This window comes from Manis javanica, chromosome 9 (assembly GCF_040802235.1).
Source record: "Manis javanica isolate MJ-LG chromosome 9, MJ_LKY, whole genome shotgun sequence".
Classification (NCBI taxonomy): Eukaryota; Metazoa; Chordata; class Mammalia; order Pholidota; family Manidae; genus Manis; species Manis javanica.
Window position 1 is genome coordinate 81,805,969 of NC_133164.1, and position 9,449 is coordinate 81,815,417.

Consider the following 9,449-nt stretch of genomic DNA (forward strand, 5'->3'; position numbering starts at 1 on the left):
AGCTGAAAACATTTATTTGCAGCAAACTTGTAGAAAAGCACCAGCGGACTATATTAGCCATACTCCAGTGATGCAAACAACTTGCTTCTTTTCCATTTTTATCACACTGTCAGGTTCAATAAAACAGTAACATCCCTTGATTTTCAGTGTTGATAGGTAATAATGACTCATTTCCAACTCTGACAAGATGTAGGCTTCGTTTTCCACACCAGTGGTGGTCCCTTTTAAAGCAGCTCTGCAATCATTGAGAGGAAGTGTGGGATCCCAAGCAATGGCTGTGGGTGTGATGAAGCCTGCAGAGCTGTTGGTTCCAGGCCCTGGAGTCTTTAGAGCCATCCTGTGCAAACCATGGACAAGCTGCATCAGTGGGAGCAACAACAACATGCTATCCAGTCAAATGCAAATCTATCCCTAAGGAACCACTGACCTATTCCATTCAAGAGTGAAAGCTCATTTGGAAAGAGTTTCGCACTCCTTGGCAATCATGTTTCATGACCTCTGGCTCCACGGATACTAGACAAAGAGAGTTTCAGCATGAACAGACTGTTTAAGAACTCTCTGGCCTGAGGTTTCCTAGGCTGAGTAAATGCAAGTTTGTGTGTGCAAGTGTGTGGGCATGTGTGTACATGCACGTGAGTGTATGTGTGTGTGTGTGTGTGTGTGCAATTTGCCAGGGAAAATGGAAGTAGCCAGGGAGAAGGGAAAGCATGATGGAGAAAGTGGAACATTGTATAGTCTCACCACCATGTCCATTCACCTTCCTCTTGAAGTTTTCACATCACCACATATGACTACCTTCCTAACTGCATATTTCCAGGAAGTTGTACTGTCAGGTTCAATAAAGCAACAGCATTTGCTGATGTTCAATGTTGAGAGGTAATGATGACTCTTCTCAAACTCCAACAAACATAAAAGCTTTGTTCTGTACAGAGTCAATGGTCCCTTATAAAGTTAATTGGCTAACTGCATAGTTCTGTATATTTCCAGAAAGTTGCTGAGATTCATATTATTGTTAGCATGTCTTACAGGAAATGGAATGATTTCTTCCTACAAGAAAAAGACAGATAATTCCAGCCTGTGCTTTCCTAACTATTTTTGTTTGCACAGTGGATTTCTCTCCAGCTACTTAGTGATACCTTTCCAGACACAAAATGAAGTCTTCTTTTCTATCAGGAGATTGACATTCTCATATAATGTTTCATAATAATGTGTTCAAAGGACACACTTAAATATATGAAATGTATATGTAATAAAGTCATTGAATATTGGAGATATTATAAGCCTCAAGCTAACAGGCTGGCTTAATAAAGAACCATGATAGCTTGCAGAACAGATTCAGACTACAGGCCAAGGCCACAATGAGGTCCCTCTCCCATGTCTCATACACCTGAATTCCAATTTTTTCAGGTGTTGCCCCTTGGAAGAATCTTTAACCAGGTTGCTTTGAAACTAGTTTTTCCCACTTAATAAAAATGTGCTGTGTGTAATAAATAGCATCAAATTTAAAACATGATGACTTCATATAGGTTGTAGCCTTTTATACCACCTTGAACTTGGCTAGGTACCGAAAATGCCAAAAGCTTCTTGAAAGACACCACTCTGCTCAGCACTTAGTGTTTTTCTCAAATGTTTGTGAAACCACTATCCTAGCACATCTTAGGGAGTTTTCTTCTGGTGACGGTAAATTTACATTTCTATTATCCCTGTCCATGTGCGCAAGTAGGAATTTGGTAAAACTATAATGAAAATTGTTCCAGAATTGGTCTGCAGCATTGAAAATTCTGTCCTCCAAATAAAGACATGTCTAACGGTAAGAGAAAGGCTATGGCTTCCCAGTTAAATATTACCCTTAGCTAAACACCAACAACTTTCATTATTAGAATGCACTAAAAATAAGTTCTTCACTACTTCTTCCCACCCACGACCCCCTGGAAGCATGTAAGGAGTCATAACCCAGATGTCACTGTGGCTCTCCCTGACTCTTAGGAACCGTATCAGATTAGGGTAGGCTCTCTGTGGAAGCACAAAGCCAAGAAGCCTGTGAACTCCTAAAAAACTAACATCTTTGTGGCCACTTTTCACTTGCATTGCTAGAGAGATGTGAAATTCAGATTCTTCCTCAACACACACACACACTCAAAGCTGGCTTTATTGAAGGTTGGAGGATCATGAGAAAAGGTCACTTATTCAATGTATTTCAAAATATAAAGCATCCTGCAAGACATGTTCTTGTCCTTAAATATCCTGTGGCCATCCTGTGGCCACCATGTCTATTAGGGAGTGTCTCACTGACCTTTCCCACCCTCTATACCTCCTGGACCTTTCCCACCCTCTGTACCTCCTGGACTGCCATCTGAATTGGCTTTCCAGAGTCCTTTCACCCCCTCCAGGACCTGCTTCCCAAATGCACTGAGGTTCTTGACAGGCAGCACTGCTGGGTTACAGGGACCCACTCAGAAAGGCAATGTAGTTATACATACCATTTTCCCATTACACAGTATATATTTTCCCTATTTTTTTAAATCTTTTAAAAAAATACTCTACATATTTTCCACTTTTTCTCAGAGACCATCAGATTTGACTGTCACATTTTGTTGACATAACAATAAACTTAGTTGCTCCCTTATAGAAGGATTCATTCTCTCTTTCACAATTTAACTGATAGTTAAATTGCCCACAGTAAGACTGATAGTGATTTTCTCTTCTTCATAGGTCCTGATTGTGTTCCATGAAGCTTTTTTAAGTCTTGGTGAATAAATGCAGAATCTTATGTGGCTTTGGGAAGCTTAGGAAAATAGGTTCTTCCATATCTGAGGGGCAAAGAGCTACCAGTGATCAATGCCTGCCTCTGTACTAATCGTTACATCATTTCTGCATTAAAGTCAGTATGCAGTTCCTTTTGAGAAATGTTCTGAATATATGTGTTTAATAACTATCTCAGGATATACTAGTGGCATCATTGTATCAAGGAGCTTTTCTAAAAAATGAAGTGCCCCACCTTTAATGGTTTTATTTTTTCCTTAATACTGGAATTCATCCTTGTGGCAACTTTTCAGGTATCAGGACTAAATTTTAATGTCAAACACTTTCATGGGCCACTGTTAATTGGGAAACAGATTCCAAATGACCAGAACCTATTATGCCTTTAGGAGCATTTTCATATGAGTGTGCATGTTGTGACTCACAATGATATTTATGTTAGCTACCAAGTCTCTGAAGATTGGATTGTTAGGAGAGGCCTCTCTGAGGAGGTGACATGCGAGCTGAGATGAAGAAGCTGCCAAGGGAAGATCAGAAGAATAGCAAGCATAAAGGTCTTGAGGTGGCGCTGGGCCCAGAATGTTGAAAGGAGAGAAAGAGGCCAGTGTGGTGGGTGTAATGAGCAAGGGTCAGGATTCAAGAGGCTGGCAGGGACCAGACACCACAGGGCTTTGAAGGCAAGGTAAAAAGACTGGCCCTGACTGTAAGCGCAATGGGAAGTCATGGAGGGATGTAAGCAGGGGAGTGGCATTGATCTGATTTCAGTTTTAAGAAGAATGCTCTGGCTGCTGTAGGAAAAAAGCTTGTGGGGTTAAGGGAGAAAGCAGGAGATCTTTCAGGAGGACCCAGGTGAGAAGTGATGGGGCTCGGCCTGCAGTGGGAGCAGCTGAGGAGAGAGGAGTCAGAAGAGGAACTGCCGCCATACATACGTGTCCCATGCCACACCTGTGCCAGTGCGGACCATACCAATATTACAGGCATGGCAACCAGCGTCCCTTTGAGGTTTTTGGTTTTATGTATGGAAGCATAGGCTCCTTTCAATAACACCAGGTCCCTCTGGAGATCCACTGCTTTAAAATATTGCAGCAGGCATGGTGGGAGACACATTTCCTCCTTTACATTATTAGGTGAACTTTCAGAAGTATCACATGAACTATTTTCATCTGCAAAATATTGGAGGTAATTCTTTCGCATCAGTGCCTGATGAGGCTTAATTAGTTAATGCTTACAGAGTGGTTAAAAATGAAAAATGAAAAATGTTTAAATGTCAGCTCTGACTCTGTCTAATTGTATTGTGAGCACTTAGCTCCGAAGCTTGCTGAGAATTCTTTCAACCGACAGCTATTCTCAAGGGATGGGAACAAAGCAGGAGCAGACTTTTCTAACTGCAATCAAAAGTCCGTCTATCACTTCACACTGTTCTCCAGAAGGATATCGGGATCCAGTCCCCTAGAGAGGTCCTTCGTGATCTTTTAGAAAACCACATCAAATGGTCATTTTTATGAGAAAGAACAGATGCCCATAAAATATGACACTATTTGTTATCATTAGAGAGTAAACCTTTTCAGGTAACTGTCTACCTGAAATTAGCTACCTGAAACTGTCTACCAAAATTAGCTAAACTAAGAATGATTTGGTGCTTTGTCCAAATCATTCTTAGTTTAGCTAATTTTGATGGATCTCTCTCTCTCAAATGTTGAACACATTTCCCTACATGCAGGGAGGTATATTAGGTATGACTTCCTCTTTTTCCCACATTTCAGGGTCATAGTTCAAACAATGAGTGATGCAAATGAGTGACACTTCTAGAATCTGTCACCTTCTTGAGCATCAGTTAGCCATTAAATGGGCTGCCTCTTGTGGTCTTTTTGTGGATTTTCTATCTTTTCTTTCAAGTGAAGCCATCCGTTCTCATACACTGTAACTGTCAATTTTTTCTCCAAGAATTCCTCATTTGTTATTTTTAATCTGCTGCAGACTAGACAGCTAGCTATTGGAGTTGTGAGAATTTTGGGTGAACTAAATTGTGTGTGTGCATTCTACATGCTCACATGGGGCCACTCTTTCTTGAGTTTAAGTGTTTTGATTTCTACTATCTCTACCAGGACCCTGTGGAAGATTTTAGAGCACTGGCTTTACTTCATAAATGAAAAAGAAAACTAAGAAAGAACTTATCTTTCCCAGCCACCCTTACTGTATTAGTTCCCTATTGCTGTGGCAACAAACTACTATAAACTTGCTGGCTTAGAACAATATGGATTTATGACCCTCCAGTTCTGGGGATCAGAAGTCCAAGGCAGGTCTCCCATAGATTCAGGTCAAGGTGTCAGCAGGGCTGGCTCCTTTTGGAGACTTTAGAGGATAATCTGTGGCTTGCCCTTTTCCAGCTTCCAGAACATGCTGCTTTCCCTGGCTCATAGCTTCATTACATCTTCAAGGTCAACAGGGAAGCATCTTCATCTCTCTCAATGACCCTCACACCCAAATCTCTGACTCTCTTGCCCATAGAAATATCACACTATTAGATATCATTAGAGAATAAACCCTTTCAGATAACCATCTACCTGAAGCATAGAATCATTCTTAGTTTAGATAATTTTGATGGATCTCTCTCAAATGTTGAACACATTTCCCTACATGTAGGGAGGTGTGTTAGATATGACTTCATCTTCTTTGCACATTTTAGGGTCACAGTTCAAGCAGTGAGTATGTCATCACTTCTCCTTCTCTGATCCTTTTAAGGACCCAGTGGTGATACTGGACCCATTCAGAGAATCTAGAATAATCTCCCTATCTCAATGTCTTTAATTTAACCACATCTACCTTGGAAGGTAACATAACTGCAGTTTCCAGAAGCGATTAGGACATGGACATGTTTGGGGGAAGGCATTTGAGCCCACCATACTTGCCAAAGGTGAGTCTCTTTAGTGTCGTGTTGGATGTGGAAACAGGCAGATGTTTATAATTTTTCTTAATTACCAAAGTTCTCAGAGCTCAAAAGGACCTAACAATCTGAACCACTTAAGGAAATGGGAAAGCTTATTTCCTTCATGTTTAAGTCAGTATGCGGGTATTCACCTACTTCCTGTCAGGGTGAGCATTCATCTAAACTTCCCATTAGGGGCAGGGCCTCAGAGGGCTCTTACCTCTAGTCCATCCTCAGAGGTACATTCAGGAAGGCTCACACACAAGCAACCAGGTGCTGTTTGGGGTGGGTCCAGGAAGCAAGCCCTGCATGGCACTGCAGAGAGAACTGGGTGCTGGGCACGTGCTCCTTCCTCAGATGATTGGCTGGCTAGTAACACCCATCTCCTGGACTCAAAAGAGATCTGGCTCCTCATTATGGTTACAGATAGGACAAAGAGAGACATATTTGCCTGTGTTAATAATCTGTGTTAACTGGATAACTAGACTCTTTTAAAAGTTGGGTAATTAAATAAAGAAGTATCTCAGTTTACTCTGAAAGAGGACAAAAGTTCAGTCACACAAATCTCAACCTACACTTTCATTCATTCACCCATCTGTGTATGAAGAAGTAGAGATAAACAAGAGAGATGAGGTCTCTGCACTTCCTGGGTTTATATTCTCATTGGGAGAGGCAAACTCGAATAAGCAAACTTTTAAAAAATGTGAAGCATGAATGGAGATCATCATTAGGACCATGGAATAAATATCAGGGCCAGGGCTGCCAGCTAGTTGGACTGCAGGGAGAGCCTCTCTAAGTCAGGACAGTTACCTTGAGCTCTGAAAGATCAAGAGGCAACAATAGGAAGACTGTTCTAGCCAGAAGGAGTGATGCGAAGGTCCCAAGGTGGAAAGTGCCAAGGGCGCTGCAAAAGTGGTTAAAAGGTCATGGGTAAGGGGGCAGGAAAAGGGCAACGGGACCCAGACCAAGCATAGCCTTTTGACCTCAGTTTTATCTGACAGTAAATTGGGAATCATTAACATTTCTGGCAGTTGAATGATATGAGGAGACTAACATGTTTCTGAGGCCATGCTGCCCGCTGTAGGGCGATCAGATTGGACAAGAGTGAGAGTGGAAGCAGGAAGACGGCCTGGTGACCAGCACAAGGTGGTGGGTGGTGCCCAGGGAGGTGACCCAAAGGGGATGTATCCTAGTAGTGTGCTGAAGGTGGAATTGACAGGAAGTGCTCAGGGGTGAGATGAGGTGGGTAGGAAAACTGAAGGGTACAGAATGATTTCTCCTTCTTTATGGCTTATGAACTGGATGGATGATGGTAATGCCGTTTATCAAGAAGAGGAAGATAAGAGGGAAAACAAGTTTGCAGCAAAAATTAAGAACTCTCTTTTGGTTGTTTATTATTAAGAAGTCCCTTAGACACACAAGTTGAAATGTCAGATAGGGCACTGGATATAGTCTTTAGCACAGGAGGAAACCAAACACAAAACGGCATTTGCTGTAGCACTGTCTCCTGTGATAGAATTTCTCTTTCCCCAGAGACCATTTTTCGCCCATAGGAGTTTCTATGGAGATAAACAACTTTTCCCACTTCTTGGGGTGACCCAGGTATGTTGCTTCATGAGGAAATATCCCTAAGTGTCAAGAATCTGTTTAGCTTTTAGACCTCAGAATCTGCAGCAATCACCAGAATTAACAAGCACCCCAAAATATCAGTGGGTACTTACGTAGACTTAGAGTGTAACCAGAAAGAACTACCAAGTGTCTAGCACATAGAAGGTACATAAAGGCTTGTTGAATGAATGGTTTCCTTTAATTTCATTATCTTTTTTTATTGGGGTGAGACTCATTAACAAATATGAGTCTAATTGTACCTCAGAGGAGAAAAAGATATTTATAGGTCTACAAGCTGGATGAGTGCTTCTCAGACCTCAATGTTCTATGAATCACTGGGGGTCTTGCTAAAAGGTAGGCTCTGGGGCTGTGCTTGAGGCCCTGCATTTCTAACAAACTCCTGGGGGCTGCTGAAACTGCTGGCTTTCCAATCACACTAATCACACTTTGAGTAGCAACCTACCATTGAATCGTTCTTTACATTTAATCAGGCATTCTTCCTGAAATGGATAAGATTAAGTGGGCAAGTCTTCCACAACCAAATATGGTCATAGAGACCATATGGGTTTTTTACAGCAATTATTTTTAATTTTATCATTTGACATTCAATATTCCTGAGTATTGTTAGTTATCATTTTATGCTATCTTATTTTCCAGACATAAAACTGTAAGAGTCTAGAGATCAAGGGCAAAGCTCTATGATTATTTCTGTATAACTAGATCCAAACCCCATTTCCATACCTTATACAAGGTAGCTTCCCAAGAAATGTTTGTTGACTGACTGATGGATGTCCCTAGTAGGGACTAAGGACTCATTAGAATTATTTCACTCGGAGAGAGCAAGATAGCTTTTGCCATAAAGCTTCAAATTGAAATTAGGTAGATTTGTAGTTATATTTACATGCAATAAAGAGACAGAATGGGTAGGTCCATGTTAATACTCTGGGTTAATTGCATAATAGCATTCTTCTAAAAGTCATATAATTGAAGAGAAGTATTTCAGAGCACTTGGACTTCTACCTGCTTCTCAATTACAAAAGGATTACATAAAACTGTACATCCATACTAAAAACAAATTAAAAAATAATCATGAATATTATCTGAAATAATAAAGTAACAGTGAGTAGCTGCTTCAAGTGAATTATCAGGAACATTTTCGTGATTGCTCTTTAATTAATTGCTCCATAATCTGAAAGCTTCTCTGCCTCTCAGTGTGCGTGGCAGTATGATCTATTTCTTTCCCTAGACTCACTAACTGCTGAACAGTTTGATCTCTCTATACCATGGTAATGAAAAGACCATTGAGTTATGTAGGAAAGCTAGCTGCCCCTTGGGATTCAGGACTGTATTACATACTGCAATTAATATGAAGACCATTGTCTGAAAGATGGCCATCTCTCCGGGGGCCGTCCCTTCCCCTCTGTGCTCACTGGGAAGAAACTTTTGGTGCAGTAGCCAGAGCAAGGCAGCTCCAGAATTCTGAGGATGAGCAGCTCTGACTTCTGTCCCCCAGCATATCTCAGAAGTGCAGCTCCAAGCCATGGTCCAGTCCCAGAAATAGCAGAGAGGAAGTGTAATCACAGCTGACTTTCCATTTTTCTTAAGTGTCAATTACCCAGTCAGTCATTCTTTAATGAACATTTTAAAAACATCTTTTCTGGGTCAAGTGCTGTGCTTGTCTCTAGATGGAGACACAGGGACAGACTCACTGGGAGCTCTCAATCCACTAAAATGCAGCTCTGAGAGGCCTGGGACTTCATCTGACTCTCTCCAACTCTGTTTCCCAAATCCAAGCCAGTTTTGGTTTATAATCAATCTTCAAAAAATATTTCTCAAGTGAATGGATGGATGGATGGATGGGTATACTGGGGGAGACAGATACATAAATTATTAACTTCCAGTTAATAGAGTATTTTATATAAAATTATACCAAAGCTACAATTTATGAAGCTGTCACGAAGCCAAGGGCCAGGTAATGCCCTACGAACTCCACACATCATCTATTTTAATCCTTCCAACCACCTCTGAGTAGCTGTGATTATCACACCATTGCACATTTGAAGAGCTGGCATGAAGACAGGCCACACGCTGCGCCCGAGCTCACACTGCTGGTGATGAAGTGAGAGCTCAGAGTTAGGTCTGCTGACTCTATAGA